Consider the following 17,586-nt stretch of genomic DNA (forward strand, 5'->3'; position numbering starts at 1 on the left):
CAATTTAACAGCGGTCATACAGGTTGAAGGAGTGGGAGGGAATAGACTTTATGTTCCCAAGGCAAAAATGTTGCAGTAATCTATCTACTCATGCATATTTTCACTTATGGTATCACCCCAGCTCCAATTTTCTGCGCTTGTGAGCTTTCATCTCAGAAATCTCTTGAAGTGCAAAAATAAATAAGAGATTAGAGTCTTAAAGTGTTACTTGATGCCACATTCTGTTACATGTTAAGAATGCAATTTTTTAAAAGGTTAACACTGTAGGACTGTAGGTCACATATTTTGATTAAGTTCGTTTCAGTGAGAGAAAAAGGCAAATTATCTACCCACAGATTATCTGTCAGAAACAGAACTGGCTATATTCCAATGACTCAACCGGTAAGAAAATAGAAAGCGATACTCTTGTAATGGAAAAGCGAAACTTCATATATCAATTTTAACACTGAAAGCATCGCAAGGAACTTCACAGGGGTATGATTCAAAATAAATGAATATCTAGCCAAAAGAAGACCTCAGAGAACTCAGAAGAGGAATGTGAAGGTTCAGAGCAGAATGTCCAGTCAAATATACATTCATATATAGTTGGCCTTACCTAGCATTGATATCTAAATGCAGCCAGTCGGGAATTGTGTCAACTTCATCGGTGGAATTCAATGGTAGCATAAAAGGCTTCAACTGAGGAACACAATCACATGTTCAAAATGACAGCCAAGCCTTTCTCACAGATGAGGGAAAGTGTTTTCCTATGCACACTGAGGAAATGTCTGATGTTGAGACAGTGAAGGATTCGTCTCAAAGGGAGGCATTTTGAAAAAGGGGCTTTAGCCACCACAGGTCAAGCTGAAACTAAAGAGAAGCAGGTAATGGGAATAGTGCACTACTGAAGTGAGGATAAGAGAAATACTAGGAAGCAAAGGAGACAAGAATAGAAATTATTGAAGGAACTCAGTAGGTTCAGCATTATCTGTGGAGAAAAAGAAGAGTCAGCATAGCAGGTCCAAGTGACCAGAGGGGTCAGCCACAACTGTGGCATGGTGAGACAGCAAGCCAAAGAGAAGAGTGAGTGCCAGGCCGTTCAAAGTGATGTTACTATGAAAGAAGAAACTATGGGCAATACTCAGTATGTCTTCAGATAACAGATCATCAATGTTGTTGAAATCTGCATCTCTCCAGGGAGTTGGACATGTCCACTTGTGAGATGATTGCAGGGAAGTTAAAATCCATCTCTCTGACTGGTCATTAGAAGATCATATTGGCTTTATATTTCTGTACCTTCTGAGTCTTTAAAGTATCCTCAGGAGACCTTTGTACCATATTGTAACTATCAGGTCATTTACAGTAATAACAATACATCAGGAGAATGTGCACCTTCATAAAATTTACCTCTAATGAAGATGGCTGGACTGAAAGGCTAAGGTGTTTTGGGACTATCAGATGATTTATTAAAGTGTAATGAACTTGCATGCATTTGGCCATCAAGGCAATTAGGGGCTTGTCAAATGTTGAAAATGTGTTGCTGGAAAAGCGCAGCAGGTCAGGCAGCATCCAAGGAACAGGAGATTCAACGTTTCGGGCATAAGCCCTTCTTCAGGGCTTATTCCTGAAGAAGGGCTTATGCCCGAAGCGTCGAATCTCCTGTTCCTTGGATGCTGCCTGACCTGCTGTGCTTTTCCAGCAACACATTTTTAGCTCTGATCTCCAGCATCTGTAGACCTCACTTTCTCCTCGCTAGTCAAATGTTGTCATGAATGTGAAGGACTTTGTTCCCTGAATGTGCAGATTCACTGCAGATCATGTGGGTAAATGTGTGTAGGACCTTAATTGTGATGAAGGTGTTTATACCTCAGGTAGACGCACAGGTCCCTGTGTTCTGAGTGCAGCTGGATGGCTGATTAATTTGAGACAACGGTGATCCATTCAGAAGGTGTATTATAACACCAATCAGCTATCCAGTTTGTGAGTCCCCTTGATCATTGTTGGGGAAGGGTTAGGACCTGTTGGGAACAGGTCAGAACAAATGCTTACTCAAATGTTGACTCAGAAGAAGAGTGTAAAGGCCCAGAACAGAATGTCCAGTCAAATAAAGACCATGAGAGAATGAGTGTTCAGGCAACAGAAGTAATGAGGCAATGAGCCTTCTCCCAACCAACACTGAGGAGGATAAAGTCAAAATACTGCAGATGCTGGAAACCCAAAACAAACACAGAAAATGCTGGAGAAGCTTAACAGCTCTGCAGCATCTATGGAGACGGAAAAACAGAGTTAACATTTCCAGTCTTGTATGACTCTTCAGAATTTGTGGAGACATCTGTCCATCTTTATTAAAGAAAAACTTACTACATCTAAGAGATTAACAGCAACCCACTTCTCATCAATCAGCCCCTTAATTTCTTAAGGAACAGTAATGGTGTCATTGCTTTTAACAATGTCGTCTCATTGCCCATTATAAAAAAGGTAATAGCCATTTAATAAACTCCACAAGAATCTTACCATTTAATCTTATACATCCAATGAACAAAAGTGATAACCCCTCTGTGTCTATAGTGACTTCTTCATTCATTTACAAATCCTTTGCTTTGGTTCTCCCTGAACCTGATCTGAGGAAGGAAGCTGGTAATATTGATGTTCTATTTGCATGAGATCAGGAGGGTCCTGACACTGTGAGAGAGTCTGTCTGTTTGGTCCTAAACAGCATGGATATGGACATAACTGAAACCTTCAGTACCTGCTCTAGCTTCCTTGTCAAGTTTCTTCCTTAATTCGCAACTTGATGCTGCCTAGCAAGAAACCACCACACTGGTTGCCAAAAGCATAAATGATGGAGAGAGAGTTTTGCCCCTATCTTTGAGTCAGAATGTCAGGATCCAAGTGCCACCTGTCTCAGAGGTGTGCCATAACATGTCTAAATACTTTGATGAAAAACAGGGCTAATTTGGTGACATGGTGGTCTCTTTATCATGGCTCCAGTCTCACTTACTCCCAGAAGTACATTGTAACAGATTTGAACAAGTGGATGAAAAATTCCTGAAAAACAGAATCAGATGCTTCTGAAACTGAGATGGGCCTCATTGGACATCTCATCCGGTCCTGTCATATTCTGACTCTGAAAAGATTTCACCTACTGTTTTTCTTTCTTTCCCAACATGCCATTTCTGTGCAATGTGAGACCTTTCAAGAGGCAAATCCACCAACTATCTACTTACAGAGTACAGGTTGAGGTCACCTGAACTCATAGTGACATGCACATAGACCTCTGTAGGGTGCAACTGGTGGTCACAAGCATCTTATTAAGCATTGCAGATTGATGATAGGTATCCCAATGAAAACAGATATAACCACAGACAAACTTAAATATGGGGACTGGTAGGCCACAAAACACAAACATAACGCAAGATTTCACAGGCTACAAAGTGCCACAGATTCCTCTCATCTTGAACTGTAAACATTCTGTAATGCTCCAATTCAAGTGCTCCACATCCCATTGTATGGAAGATTGTGCAAAGCCATCATCATGCATGAATGATATGAATGCAGACTGTTCACATTGCTAAGGAACTGTTCTATTTCTTAGGTTCCCTTTGCTGCTTCATTGGAAATGTGACTGATGGATTCAGTCTCAGCATGGATTATCATTGCCCCTACTGCAATGCAGCAAAGATGGGGAGAAATGGAGGAACATTTGGATCAGCAAGTCCAGGTCCAGTGGCAACCTTCAACAGATGTTAATTAGCCTCCATATGGAAAGGTTGCAGATGAAGATTCCCCTGAGGGTGCATAGGATGCAGGATGACTACAACCTATTGTCCTCAGTGCCATTTCCTCCAGATAAGGATGGCACCGTGTTGCTGCATGTTGTGTGTGCTCGAACACTGTCACTAAACCATGTGCGATGCTGGAGTAGAACCTGCAACATGAAGCAGCAGTTGACCATCATATCCTGGTCACCATCAAGGTGACACAGCATGGACTTTTGTGTAACAAACACAGAGAATGCTGGTGAAACCCAACATGTCTGGCAGCATCTGTGGAAACAAAAAAGCAAAGGTTATGGTTCATTTTTGATATGACTCTTCTACAGTACTTCACATGTAACTAGCTCCTTCCAAGGAGTCAATGTGAACCTGTGTAGGTTCTCGCAATCAACCATACACAAATGTAATGAGACCATGACTGATGCTACTTGTGCCAGAGTACACCATCTTGTTTCCGTGTGAAGATGTCAACGCTGCAGCTGGGCTTCACTAATATTGTTGGCTACCCTCAAGGGTATAATAGACTGTGCTGACATTGTGTTGAGAGAGCCTTGTCATAAAAAAGCCAAGGTCATCAATGGAAAAGAATTCCATTCCATGAATGTACAAATCATCTGTGATCATTGATACCACTTCTTAGCGGCTTGTGCCCATTACTCTGGGGTTTACAATAATGTCTATATCTTTTAGAATAGCCTCTATTTGAAAGCCAGGTACCTTACAGAGTTGGTTTCTGGAAGACCATGGCTACTCTGTGTGATCATGGCTAATAATTCTATTATATAACTTCTCCTGACTTAGCCTGACTGTAGATACAATGCAGGCTATTCCTTGACCAAGTGTAAATGATAGGTCTGCCTAATGTGATGTCCCACTATTTGGATCAGATGGATGGGGATGTGGGGGGAGGTGCTTGAATACTTTCCTGACGTAGTGTACCTTCCGATCCTGGCATGCTGTGCTCCACACAAGTACAGCAGGATAAAAAGGGGATGTGTTAGAGGCTGACAAACTGGACAGCAGGAGTAGACATCCAAGAGGTGGTAAATGAGGATATTAAGCTAGGGGAATATTACCTTCCGTGTTAGAGCACTGCATACAACAAACAGATGGAACTCAATTGACACCCAATATCAGTGGATGGGAGCTGGGTGTAATGACCATTCATTGATACAAAGTTGTTGGTGCCCGACAGACCAGCTGTTCATTTCTGTTCTGAGAGGAAAATACGGCTTCTGCTTGTTTTGCATTCACATTTGCAGTTGGTGAATTAAAGTTACTGCTTTGAAGTGTTTGAATGCTTTCCTATGTATGATGGACCTATATTAAACAGCAGTAAGATGCTGGGCTACAGTGCATACTGGAGAAAGAGGAACAGAGACTTAGAGAGGGTAAGATCAATTAAGGTGTAATGTGCAATGAAGTGTTAGCCACGGCTATCTGCCCTCAGAACCATTTGTTTTTGTTTTCTGCCTCACAACATGCACGGTGAAGGATAACTCTGCACTGCCAACCCTCGACCACGTGGACAGCTGGGTTTCAAATGTCTTGCAGGCACCAGGATTCCTACAATATCTTGGCAGTGGCAAGAACTTCCATCTATGGAGAGTGAGAGATCCCGGTGATATAGCGCTGTGGTCTATTGTTAATGAGGCAAGTTTGAAATGGTTGCATGAGAAAACTTGCTCGGCCTTACAGAAGACACCCTCCATGAAACCCACCAAAAATGATACAAGTTCAATTTCTTGCAAGGGTCAGTTCATAGGTCCTCAAATTATGTAATTGAAATCTAAAAAACCAAACTGACCAAGTCTGATAAAATCTACTGTATATTCCTAGCATTATCATTTTTTTTCTCTCAGCGATTGTACAATCTCTTTTTGTCTTGAGTATTCAGTTCACATTTTCCCTGCTCTCATTAATCCAATTGCAATGGAAAATAACTCAGAAGGAAAAGAAAATCTCCTTGGTATTCTATTTATTTTGCTGCAGCTTCTCATAATAAATTACATTAATTAACCTGCTTCTTTGATAAAATTTATTATCTAGTTATAATCACCAGAAAACTATTCCCTGCTGCACAGAAGTGCCCTTTGGGAATTTTGAACAGACAGCAGATTCAGCAGAGAAAACAAATGAGATCCAGCACTCTCAATGTGTTAATAAACGATGAGAGATTATGATTCAAATTTATATTTAAAAATGGAAAAGCCAAATGTAAATGTCAAGAATTAAAATTTAACAGTCTAACCCCCAAACTGGGTATGCTTTTGATTTGAGCAGGTTGTGAAAATGAAGGAAGTCTCAAAGTTGAACACAATCTCCTGCTGATCCTTCTCAAATCTATGCATTATCAGTTTAAACACATAGAGCAAGACGCAATTTTGGGAAGTCTCCTCAGTAATTCTACATAATTTGGCAAAACTGATCATCCAGTATGAATAAACAGAAAATTTTACCTGAATTGTAACAGATTAAGAACATGATTTGATAACGTGATTGAATATTGTTTTAAAACTAATAGGATTATAAACCATTGTATTAAATCAAATTATGCATTCAGGTGCTTTGCCAAATCTCTGCATTTAGCGATTTAAATCAATGCACACTGAAAATATGCTGCTATGACTGTTCCTTCTATTCCTTACTTTAAGAAAAACTTCACACTTCATTAAAAATTTCAAAAATAAGAGATGTACTTTTTCGCAAACGAATCATTTGACCTAAATTTGAAATTTAAATTACATACAACTGGAGTTACACTAACTGCTGTGAAATATTGAATATATTGAACTTTAATACAATCATGTAAAAACTCTATTTAAAAATACAAATAAAACCAGCAGGAGCTACTTGCATACTTAGTGTAAAAGTTTCAATAATTTAAGTTACAGCCATTCTTGGTCTACTCAATCCATTTGCTAGTGATTGTTCCTGCTTAACACGCATTGCTGCAAAGACATTACACAAACTTTCTTTGGTTTTAGCTGAAATTCCAGCATGAGTAAGTAAGTGGAAATCCATTTGACTTATCCACGGTTATGAACAGATTATCATGATAAATAGACTGAAACAACACGTTTCAGTCTATTGTGAATGTAAGGGTACTGGGTAACATCATTTGACAATAATCTTTTGTCTATCGCGGGTGGCTTTGAACTTACCATCAGTTCCATTTTGGTGTTTCTACATTTGGCTAGCAACAGAATCTCATGCAAAATATGTTCAGTAGACAATTCATTTCCTAATGAAAGCAGTCAGAAAGAGAAAAGAATATACAACAATGTTCTATTCAAGAGTTTCACCCAAGATATTAATTTTACTTTCTTTCATTAAATTATTATTTACATTATGATCTCCAAATAAAAGAAGAAAATAAGTTCTCTCCTTCAGTGAGAGCACTTTTAAATAAAACTACAGATATTGAATTAATTTCAAACAGGACTATTGGACATCTTTGTTGGTTTGGGGGAATGTTTCAGAGATTTGTTTTAAAAATTGTTAGAATGTACTCCTAATTTTATTTTTACATCCTTCTAGTTGTTAAGTATGAAGTTAATTATTTCAACAGATCAACAATATTATGATTGAAAATGTGCAGAAGCTTCAGATAATTTTTAACTTGGTAAATTCCCGTTAGTATGATGCAATTTTAATTGGTGCTACTTTTAACACTGATCAATGGTCTAGTCTTGCTGTGAAATGCATATTTCAGCTATGGTCCGATGCCAAGCAGAGAGGGTGAATGCAACAGATATAGAAGAAGAGCTTTGACTATAGATTGCCATTCAGTCTGGTAGGGGGTTCATGGTTCCAAGCTGCTTGTTCTACTCTTTCTTGAAACCCCTTTGGCCAGGTCTGCGGGCTATCAATGCTAATATCTAGCACAATGCATATCTGAGAAAATTAAAATTGTACCAACAATTACATTAACTATGGAACATTTGCAACTGTCATGCATCAATCAGTCAGCAACCATTTTTCATTTATGTTGAAAAGTAACATTTCAATTCATTGAATAGAACAATTACACTTTGTACAGAAGGTTTTCTGCTTTGAGAATCCCTTTATTCCTGTCTAGCACACAATCAGATTTAGGCTTTGTCACACTGAAGCATGGACACAGTTGTCATACTACCAAACTATCAATCATGATGAATGTGTTCCAGCTGTAGGTCGGATTTTCTTTATATGTGGAAGGGAAAGGGAAGATACACATTCAGCTGCATTGATTGAAGAATACCTCAGTCAATGCAGCAAATAAATGATATTCTTTTGTGTCTTATTTCCACAGAGAGTAAGAGGTTATTGCTACATTGAAAACGCTTTTATGGCTTTGTCAATCGTATACCATTTCAACCATAACTGATAATTGTGTTATTTCAGCATGTTTTCAAAATTTGACACACTCTTTTCAGTATGAGCAGAGTCCTTTATAAAAACAACAAACTGAGATGTAAGTAAGGTTTTGTGTACAATTGCCAGAAATATAATTTGTGATTCACTGGCAAGTACAATATTATTCTTCAAGGAGAACATGTAAACAGTAATCTAACATTAATTAAAGATTTTAAATACATAGTACAGTAAGCCTTTGTAATTCAATTCTGTCACAGATAAACCTTGCTTAAAAACTGTTAAACCTAGAAGTCTCTGGTTAACAAAGATTCTACTCACACAACAACCTAAAATCTGTCTGCATTTATAAGACATAATTAGGGTCTTAGATCTTAGATCATACGTTTGAGTTTCAAATAAGAGTTAAACTGTACTCGAAATGTTAACATAATTCCTGTCTCTCCATGAAAGCTGCCAAGCTTGCTGAGTTCCTCCAGCATGTTCTTTTTTTCTTAAATTTTAGGTTTTCAAATGTAAATATTACAAAATAATTGATGATGAAGCAGAATTTTCCATCAAAGCATGCTTTTATCAGTTTTAGCATTAATAGTTAAAAGGAAGTGATGGGCAGGAAATTAGATCTCACTTTTCCAGTTTCTCTATGTTTAATAGGTCAACAACGCTTTAATTTGCATGTGATCACATGTGACTAAAAAGCACCAAATGTGTGTTGGTGAGCACAACGGTAGGTTGTGATCCCAGATGATGGTACTACTCAACAAGCCAGATCCTGGAATGAAATTAGACTTGACACTGTTATTTTTGTTAACACCGTAGTCAGTCACTGAAGTGTAGTCATGTGAAGCTGCAGAGATTTTTTTAACCACAGAACACAAGTTTATTACTCAAAAGACAAAACCCAAAGAAAATAAATAACTTGCATAGATGTGCATAACATAACAAAGCAAATGTTCAATGTGTAACTGGTACACTTGCTGAAGAAACACAGCAGGCCTAGGAGCATATATGAAGAGAGAGAGTGTTTACCTTTCAAGCATAGTTTAACTCATTGTCAGAGCTCAACATTTTTAACTTATTTCCCAACATCAACTATTTATAGAGATTCATGTTCAGAGAAATTAACCCTTTATCTCAACTCTTTAGGTTCTACTTTTTAATTGATTCTCCTTAGTTTCTTCCCTATGAAATGAGAAACCTTCCTACATGAATATGTCTGAAACTGAGAGCTTAAGTCTTCACAACTTTTAATAATGTACAAGTTTCTAACCAAAAGTTTGGATGTTGCACGCTAAACTTTCTATTGAGTTGACTGTATTTTCTATGATCGGTCCTAAAGACCTGTCCAGAAAATAAAACTAAATTTGCCTCTAACCTCAATCTGGTTGCTTCTGAACTGCCTAAAAAACTTTCAACCTCTGGGTTTTGCAAATCAAATCAACCCTTGATTATTTTGAAGTAAAAACAAACTAATAGTCCTCAATGTTTATCTTTATTTATAAGTCATCACTGTAGAAACACTTTTTCATTAACACAGCACAATATTCTCCAACCATATGCTTTCTGAGCATTGTGGCAGCAAGGTCACTGTTTTAAAAAGATTCTGACCTTGATGTTGTTTAACAGAAAAGCTCCATAGAAATAAGTCCCATTCATCTCTCCACACAGTAAAATTCACTTTCCAAAAATGATATTGCTATATAAATAAATTAGGTGTTTTTCATCAGAGGTACTTTGTTTGACATCCCGGATGTCTGCCTCATTAAACATGCAGCCAATTTCAAAATCAAGCTTAACACCAGGATTTGAACCCTGGGGGTTGGGGTCTGCAGTAAGTCTGGCAACAAATGGTCTTCAGAATGATGAAGAACCATACTTCAAAATTACTGAGGCATTGTGCATCAAAGAGTCAATTCCTCACAAAAAAATGTGTTCATAAAGCTGTGTTTTTTTTAGAACGTGAACATATGCCTCAGGTGAGGGCAAAGACAGTACTCTGAATGTCAAAGACATGACACCAAGGTAAACTGCATGGGTGACATTGCCTGAAACATTGACTTTCCTGCTCCTCAGATGCTGTCTGACCTCTTGTGCTTTTCCAGCTTCATATCTATTGACTTGGGTGACATCAGTGACTTTGTGAGTTTTCAATGCTATGTTGTTTTTATTTGCTTCTTTATTCATTCACAGATATTCTTTCCATGCGGGTGTCATAGGCTAGACCAGTGGTTATTGCCCATTTTTAATTGCCCAGAAGGCAGTTACGAGCCAAATGTGATCTGGAGTCTCATGTAAGTCAGGTCAAGTAAATAAAGCAGTTTCCTTCCCTTGTGAACAAGATGGGATTTTCCAACAATCAACAATGGTCATTACTAGACTCTTAGTTTCAAATTTGTATTGAATTCAAATCTCACCATTGGTCATAGTGCAATTTGAAGCCATGCCCCACTTATTACATGGGTCTTTGGATTAATAGTGGAGCCATCATCTTCCCAGATTGATGCTTATTGGGATGTGTCCCTCAAACAGGTACTGCTATATGTTGTAGTTATCTCCCTTGGAACCAATTGAGTTGCCTTGGGTAGATTCACTGCCACCAATTTTTCTTCTTGGCATTGTCTGTTATTGACATAAAGTGTGAAAGATGTTCATATTATCTTTGGAACAAGATGGGCTCTGCTTTGATCAAAGGATGGGTTTATTACTTAGCACTTAATAGCCAGATAGATTCTATCTAAGATATATGAGATTCCTTTGTAAGACCTCAGACTGTATTTAAAAGTAGGCACACAATTACTGTTACTGAAACATTTGGATGTACAACATAGATAGAACTGAACAACTTGATAGTTCCTGGAGTAGAGTGGTGCTGGAAAAGCACAGCAGTTCAGGCAGCATCCGAGGAGCAAGAAAATCAACGTTTTGGGCAAAAGCCCTTCATCAGGACTACAGGTAGAGTGCCTGAAGGATGGAGAGATAAATGAGAGGAGGGTGGGGGTGGGAAGAAAGTAGCATAGAGTACAATAGGTGAGTGGAGGAGGGGATGAAGGTCATAGGTCAGGGAGGAGGGTGGGGGAAGGTAGCAAAGAGTACAATGGATGGATGGGGGTGGGGTGAAGGTGATAGGTCAGAGAGGACGGTGGAGTGTATAGGTGGCAAATGTGGCCGTAGTAGCAAGTTTGTTTCAGGGCATGGTTGAAGAGCATCAGGGCAGAGGAAATGACCTGGGAGTTGCAGTGGGAGAGGGACTCCCTGAGATTCTAGTAGAGAGAGGAGGAAAACTTCTTCAAGGCAGGCATCCTTGCAAGAGGATTCGCAGTAGGATTAAAATCAACTGGGTAAAAACAATGACTGCAGATGCTGGAAACCAGATTCTGGAAGAGTGGTGCTGGAAGAGCACTGCAGTTCAGGCAGCATCCGAGGATCAAGAAAATCGACGTTTCTCCCTCCTCCCTGACCTATCACCTTCATCCCCACCCCCACTCACCTATTGTACTCAATGCTACTTTCTCCCCACCCCCACCCTCCCCTCATTTATCTCTCCACCCTTCAGGCACATTGCCTGTACTTCTGATGAAGGGCTTTTGCCCAAAACGTCAATTTTCCTGCTCCTCGGATGCTGCCTGAACTGCTGTGCTTTTCCAGCACCACTCTACTCCAGAATCTGGTTTCCAGCATCTGCAGTCATTGTTTTTACCAACTCGATAGTTCCTCCCAAGTGCGATAATTTATGTCCTCATGGGTGAAGCTAATCTTGTGATATCCATTAACCTTTTCAAGTACGAACTGCTTTATGCAGCAGGGACAAATTCAGCTCCTTCCTGATGAAGCAAACCTGAGAGCGAGGAACTTCCACAGGAATTTGATGCTAATTTTGACTTAAGTTTGCAATTTTAGCTTCCTTGCTAGGAATTAACTTCAAGACGGACTGGGAACCTGGGCAGTGAGGTGTATAGAATCACATGGGGTGACTTGAAATGGAGTCACAACCCTGGGGAAAAAAAAACAGTGAATCGCACAAATATTGTGAAGACTGACTTAGGTAAACTGATGTCATTAAAATGAGGATTTAGAATTGAGATCTCTGAAATCTTGATGAAGATTAAGTGGAATCTTTGGTCAAAAAGAGAAGGGCAATAGCATTGTTGAAAGGGACTGGATCATCTCTGAGGAGTTGAGGAGCAGAGTCTGAAGGTTCAGTTCTGAGAAGATAGTGGACACCTTAAAGGAAGGGGTTGGTCCTCAGGAGCCAAGTGGTAATGATGCACAGCTGCAAATGCGCCGCTGGTCAAAGCACAGCAGGCCAGGCAGCATCCCAGGAACAGAGAATTTGACGTTTCGAGCATAAGCCCTTCTGATGAAGGGCTTATGCTCGAAACGTCGAATTCTCTGTTCCTGGGATGCTGCCTGGCCTGCTGTGCTTTGACCAGCGGCGCATTTGCAGCTGTGGTCTCCAGCATCTGCAGACCTCATTTTTTACTACGTAATGATGCACAGAGAAGGATCAGCTCTGAGAATAAAAACTTAATTGAAAAGGTTTATTGTAAGTGGTCTCAAGTCGAGCTGTATTCCACAGAACTGTACACAGTGATGTCCTATTTTGATTAAAATGTTTGGGCTATAGTTCAATACTCATTATATTGTCCACCTTCTGAACATGCAGCAACATTTATTTCAGGGCTGTTGTCAGAGAAGAGGATAGAGATAGATTTAATTGGAAAAAGGAAAAATAAGCAAGATTCTCTGAAGGCTGGCACATTCTTGTGGAAATCAGATTGGAGGTCAGAGAGAAAGACAGAAATAGACAGATCAGCTAAAGTATGGGAGGGGGAACTAAGCAGACATCGTTTTTCAGGATGGGAAACAAAATGATGTAAGCTCTTTAGATAGCCTGTTTAATAAATGATTATAATACAATGCCAGGAAGGTAAAGACCAAATGACCATTGACTAACCTCTGACTTAGTTTATGAAGTGATCTCTGCACTAAACAAAACAGGTATAAATTAATCAACATTCAACATAGATGCCAGAACAATTGTCTACAGGTTAACTATTCCCTGGGAAAGGAAGATCTATTTAATTCACTCCTTAATAAACAATAAAAATATCATTACAAAACTGGATACATTCTATACCAATCAGTGGCAGAGATATAGAGAATTATATTTGCAAGTAAATTCAGAGTTACGTGGAAACTATGGAGTTGGTTTCGGTGGGGCAGGAGATTGTTACTTATTCCAGTAAAGACTAGGATACTGTAAACAGCAGAGAGGGAGATGATTGTCGGAAGTGTGTGCCGGAGAACCTGCCAAACCTATATCTCTTTGACCCAAAAACACTGCTAGGTCTGCTACTGGGAGTTCAAAAGGATCAAAGGGAATATTTAGATAGGAATATTTAGGGAACAGTGACAACAGTAACATAAGCTTTACATTGGCTGTGGAAAAGGATGAGGTAATAGAAGTGTTGATGAGAGTAATGCAATTGATATTATCTACATGAACTCCAAAAATTGATACAGCATCACACAATGGGTTTGTTCGTAAACTATAGTAACCTATGGTTAAAAAAATTTGCTAGCAATAATGCAACATTAACAGAGTGACCAGAAACGATGGTACAAGAGTCATCCTGCTCTGAATTAGATAGGAATGGAGGTAAAACAGCAAAAAGATTATTGTTAAGCCAAGAGGCCTGAAGATACACCTTAGTTTCTGCCCTCCGTCATATTGTGCAGTCCAGCAAGGGAGGTGGTAGAAACTAGAGGGAGCCTCTTAATAGTCAGATTATAACATACCAAAATGTGATATTTTAGTAAAGTAGATGCCAAGCATCTGAGATAGACAAAAACAGAAATTGCTGGACGAACACAGCAGATTTGTCAGACCAGTAGAGAGAAAACAGAGTTAAAGTTTTGAGTCCAGTGGCACAGTTGGTCAGGTAACAAGCATCTCCATCATATGGCTCATGCACATTGAATGTATGTCACTTCATTACAACCACCATGGAGCTGTACCTGTATCATGGTGCTGCTGTCTCTCACACATCCAACAAGGTTCACATTTAAAACTTAAGAGGAGTTTTAGCAATTCAGCCCTGTTTCAAGTTCAGTTACCCAGTCAGGCTTGCTGGCATTAGCCAGCGTGGTTGCTTACTTGATCAGGATTGCAGTCTCAGTCAGGCTTTGTCCCCTAACAGTCTAATTGTTTAAATATAAGAAGGTGGACTGAAGGTGACTGAAACTTCTTAGAAGCTAATAGACATGGGGAAGTTCTATTGTTTACACTGTAAGTGTTTGTACAAAGAAGAGGCTTGTTAATAAAGGAATCACATTGGCGAAGATATTTTTACTCATCAGAGCTTGGTATCTACTCCTGACAGGTATAGGGCTTATTTTAGGATTCTGAATGCTGAGCTATCTCACTTTTAGCTAACAGGATTTCACCCATGAATGCACTTCCAGCGTACTGGGGTATTAATGAGTATTGATCATATGAATGTAATTTCAGCGTACTGGAGTGCTAATGAGTATTGATCACATGAATTTAATTCCAGTGTACTGGAGTCTTAATGAGTATTGATCAAGTGAATGTAATTCCAGCATATTGGATTGTTAGTGAGTATTGATCACATGAATGTAATTCCAATGTACTGGAGTGTAATGAGTATTGATCACATGAATGTAGTTCCAATGTACTGGAGTGCAATGAGTATTGATCACATGAATGTAATTCCAGTGTAGTAGAGTGTAATGAGTATTGATCACATGAATGTAATTCCAGCATATTGGAGTGTTAATGAGTATTGATCATGTGAATGTAATTCCAGCGTTTAGGAGTGTTAGTGAGTTTTGATCACATGAATGTAATTCCAGCATATTGGAGTGTTAGTGAGTATTGATCACATGAATGTAATTCCAGCGTACTGGAGTCTTAATGAGTATTGATCACGTGAATGTAATTCCAATGTACTGGAGTGTTAATGAGTATTGATCACATGCTAATGAGTGCAGAACAGATTCCTGACCATGACGCTCAGAAACCCATTTGAGAACCTAGTAGCAAACATCAAACCACTGTCTAAAAACTATAATTTTGTTGCCCACCCAATTAAATTCCCTAACCACCCAATTGGAAAAGTATTGTAAGGAGTGCTAATCAAGTAGTCTGTTTTGTTCTGGATGGTATCATGCTTCTTGAATGGTGGAATTGTACCCAACCCAACACACTCTTCATTTGTGCTTTATCAATGGTGGACAGGCTTTGGACAATTTGGAGATGATTTTATTGTTACAGAATTTCTTGTGTATGGCATGATATTTGATAGCTAGACTATTTATATAGTGGGTCTCTGATCAATAAAAGTCCCCCTGTGTTTTGTTTGTAGTGGATTCAGTGATGGTAATGCAATTGAATACCAAAGACTGGATTCTCCCTTGTTGGAGATGGTCATTTGCACTTGTGTGATGTAAATGATACTTCCCCTCAATGGGACAAGTCCAAATGTTAGGTAAAAACAAGGACTGCAGATGCTGGAAACCAGAGTCTAGATTAGAGTGGTGCTGGAAAAGCACAGCAGGTCAGGCAGCATCCAAGGAGCAGGAAAATTGATGTTTCAGGCAAAAGCCTTTCATCCCAAGTCCAAATGTTGTCCAATTCTTGCTGCATCTGAACATAGACTGCTTCATTATCTGAGAAATTTCAATGGTGCTCAACATTATGGATTATCAGTATCAAGGGCAGTCGATCTCACCTCACCTCTGAAATTCAGCTCTTTTGTCCATGTTTGAATCAAGGCTGGAACAATGTCAGGAGCTGAGTGAGCCTTGAGGAAGTCAAACTGAGTGTTGGTCAACTGATTATTGTTTAATAAACGTTAGCGATAGCATTGTTGACAACCCGCCAATAACATTGCTAACGATGGGTCTAGATTAGAGTGGTGCTAGAAAAGCACAACAGGTCAGGCAGCATCCAAGGAGCAGGGAAATCAACGTTGCGGTTTCCTGATTAAAGGCTTTAGCCCAAAACATTAATTATCCTGCTCCTCGGATGCTGCCTGATTGCTGTGCTTTTCCAGCACCACTCTAATCTAGACTCTGGTTTCCAGCATCTGCTGTCCTTGTTTTTACCACATTGCTAATGATGGTGAGTAGACTGATGTGGTGGTAATTGATCAGATTAGATTGGTCCTGCTTTTTGTGAACAGTACATATATCAGAAATTGTCTGCAATGCTGAGCAGATGCCAATGTTGTAGCTGTGACAGAAGAGTTTGGCTAGGGGTGCAGCAAGTTCTGGAGCACAAGTCTTCAGCACTATTGCTGGTATGTTGTCAGGATATGTAGTCATCTGAGTATACAGTGCCTTCGTCATAACTTGATATCACGTGGAATGAATCATATGGTGATACTGGGGACCTTGGAAGAGATGGATCAGCCAATTAGTCTTTCTGGCTGTAGATGTTTATAAGTTCTTCACTTTGTCTTATGCACTGATGTACTGGGCTCCCCTATCATTGATAATGAGAATATTTGTGGAGCCTCCTCCTCTAGTGATTTGCTTCCTTGTCCACCACCATTCATAACGAAATGTGGCAGGACTTCAACACTTAGATCTCACCCATTAGTTGTGGGATCATTAAGCTCTGCTTTCACTTCCTGCCTGCACCACCTGGCACAAACATAGACCTGTGATATGACTTCACAATGTTGACCCCTCATTTTAGGCATACCTGCTGTTCCTCCTGGCATGTCATCATGCGCTCTTCACTGGACCAGGGTTGATTATTTGGATCAATGATAATGATAACATAGGGAACATGCCTGATCACAAGGTTGCAGATTATGTTTAAGAACAATTCTGCTGATAATGTTGGCTCATACTGCCTTATAGATTCCCAGACATGAGTTGCTAGATTTGTCTGAACCTATCCCATTCAGCACAGCGGTAATGCCACGCAATATGATCGTCGATATCCTCAATGTGAATTTCGGATTTTGTCTCTACAAGAACTGTTTGGTGGTCACCACTACTGATAATGTAACGGAGAGATGAATTGTGTACCAGTAGATTAGTTAAGGATGATTTTTTTCCCCTCTTGTTTGTTCCCTCACTACACGTAAACACAGACTATCAGCTATGTCTTTCAGGACTTGACCAGCTTGACCATCTTCAAGAAGAGGAGGCAGAGCAGTAGAAAGCCAGAGAGAGGGAATTCCAAAACTTAGAGCCTAGACAGCTGAAGCCATTAATGTAAGATCATTTTAATGGGAGAAGCTCATAGGGCAGAATAAGACAAGGCCAGATACGTCAAAGGTTTTTAGGGCTGGAGAAATTACAATCAGAGGGAACAGTGACTGGAGGGAGTTTATTTTTAAATTGATGAGATTTTCAGAGTTTCCTTATCAAAGGATTGATATTAATTAATAAGCACACATGTTATAGATGGATACAACAATCCTTCAGGGTTGACTAT

This window comes from Hemiscyllium ocellatum, chromosome 1, assembly GCF_020745735.1.
Source record: "Hemiscyllium ocellatum isolate sHemOce1 chromosome 1, sHemOce1.pat.X.cur, whole genome shotgun sequence".
Taxonomy (NCBI): Eukaryota; Metazoa; Chordata; class Chondrichthyes; order Orectolobiformes; family Hemiscylliidae; genus Hemiscyllium; species Hemiscyllium ocellatum.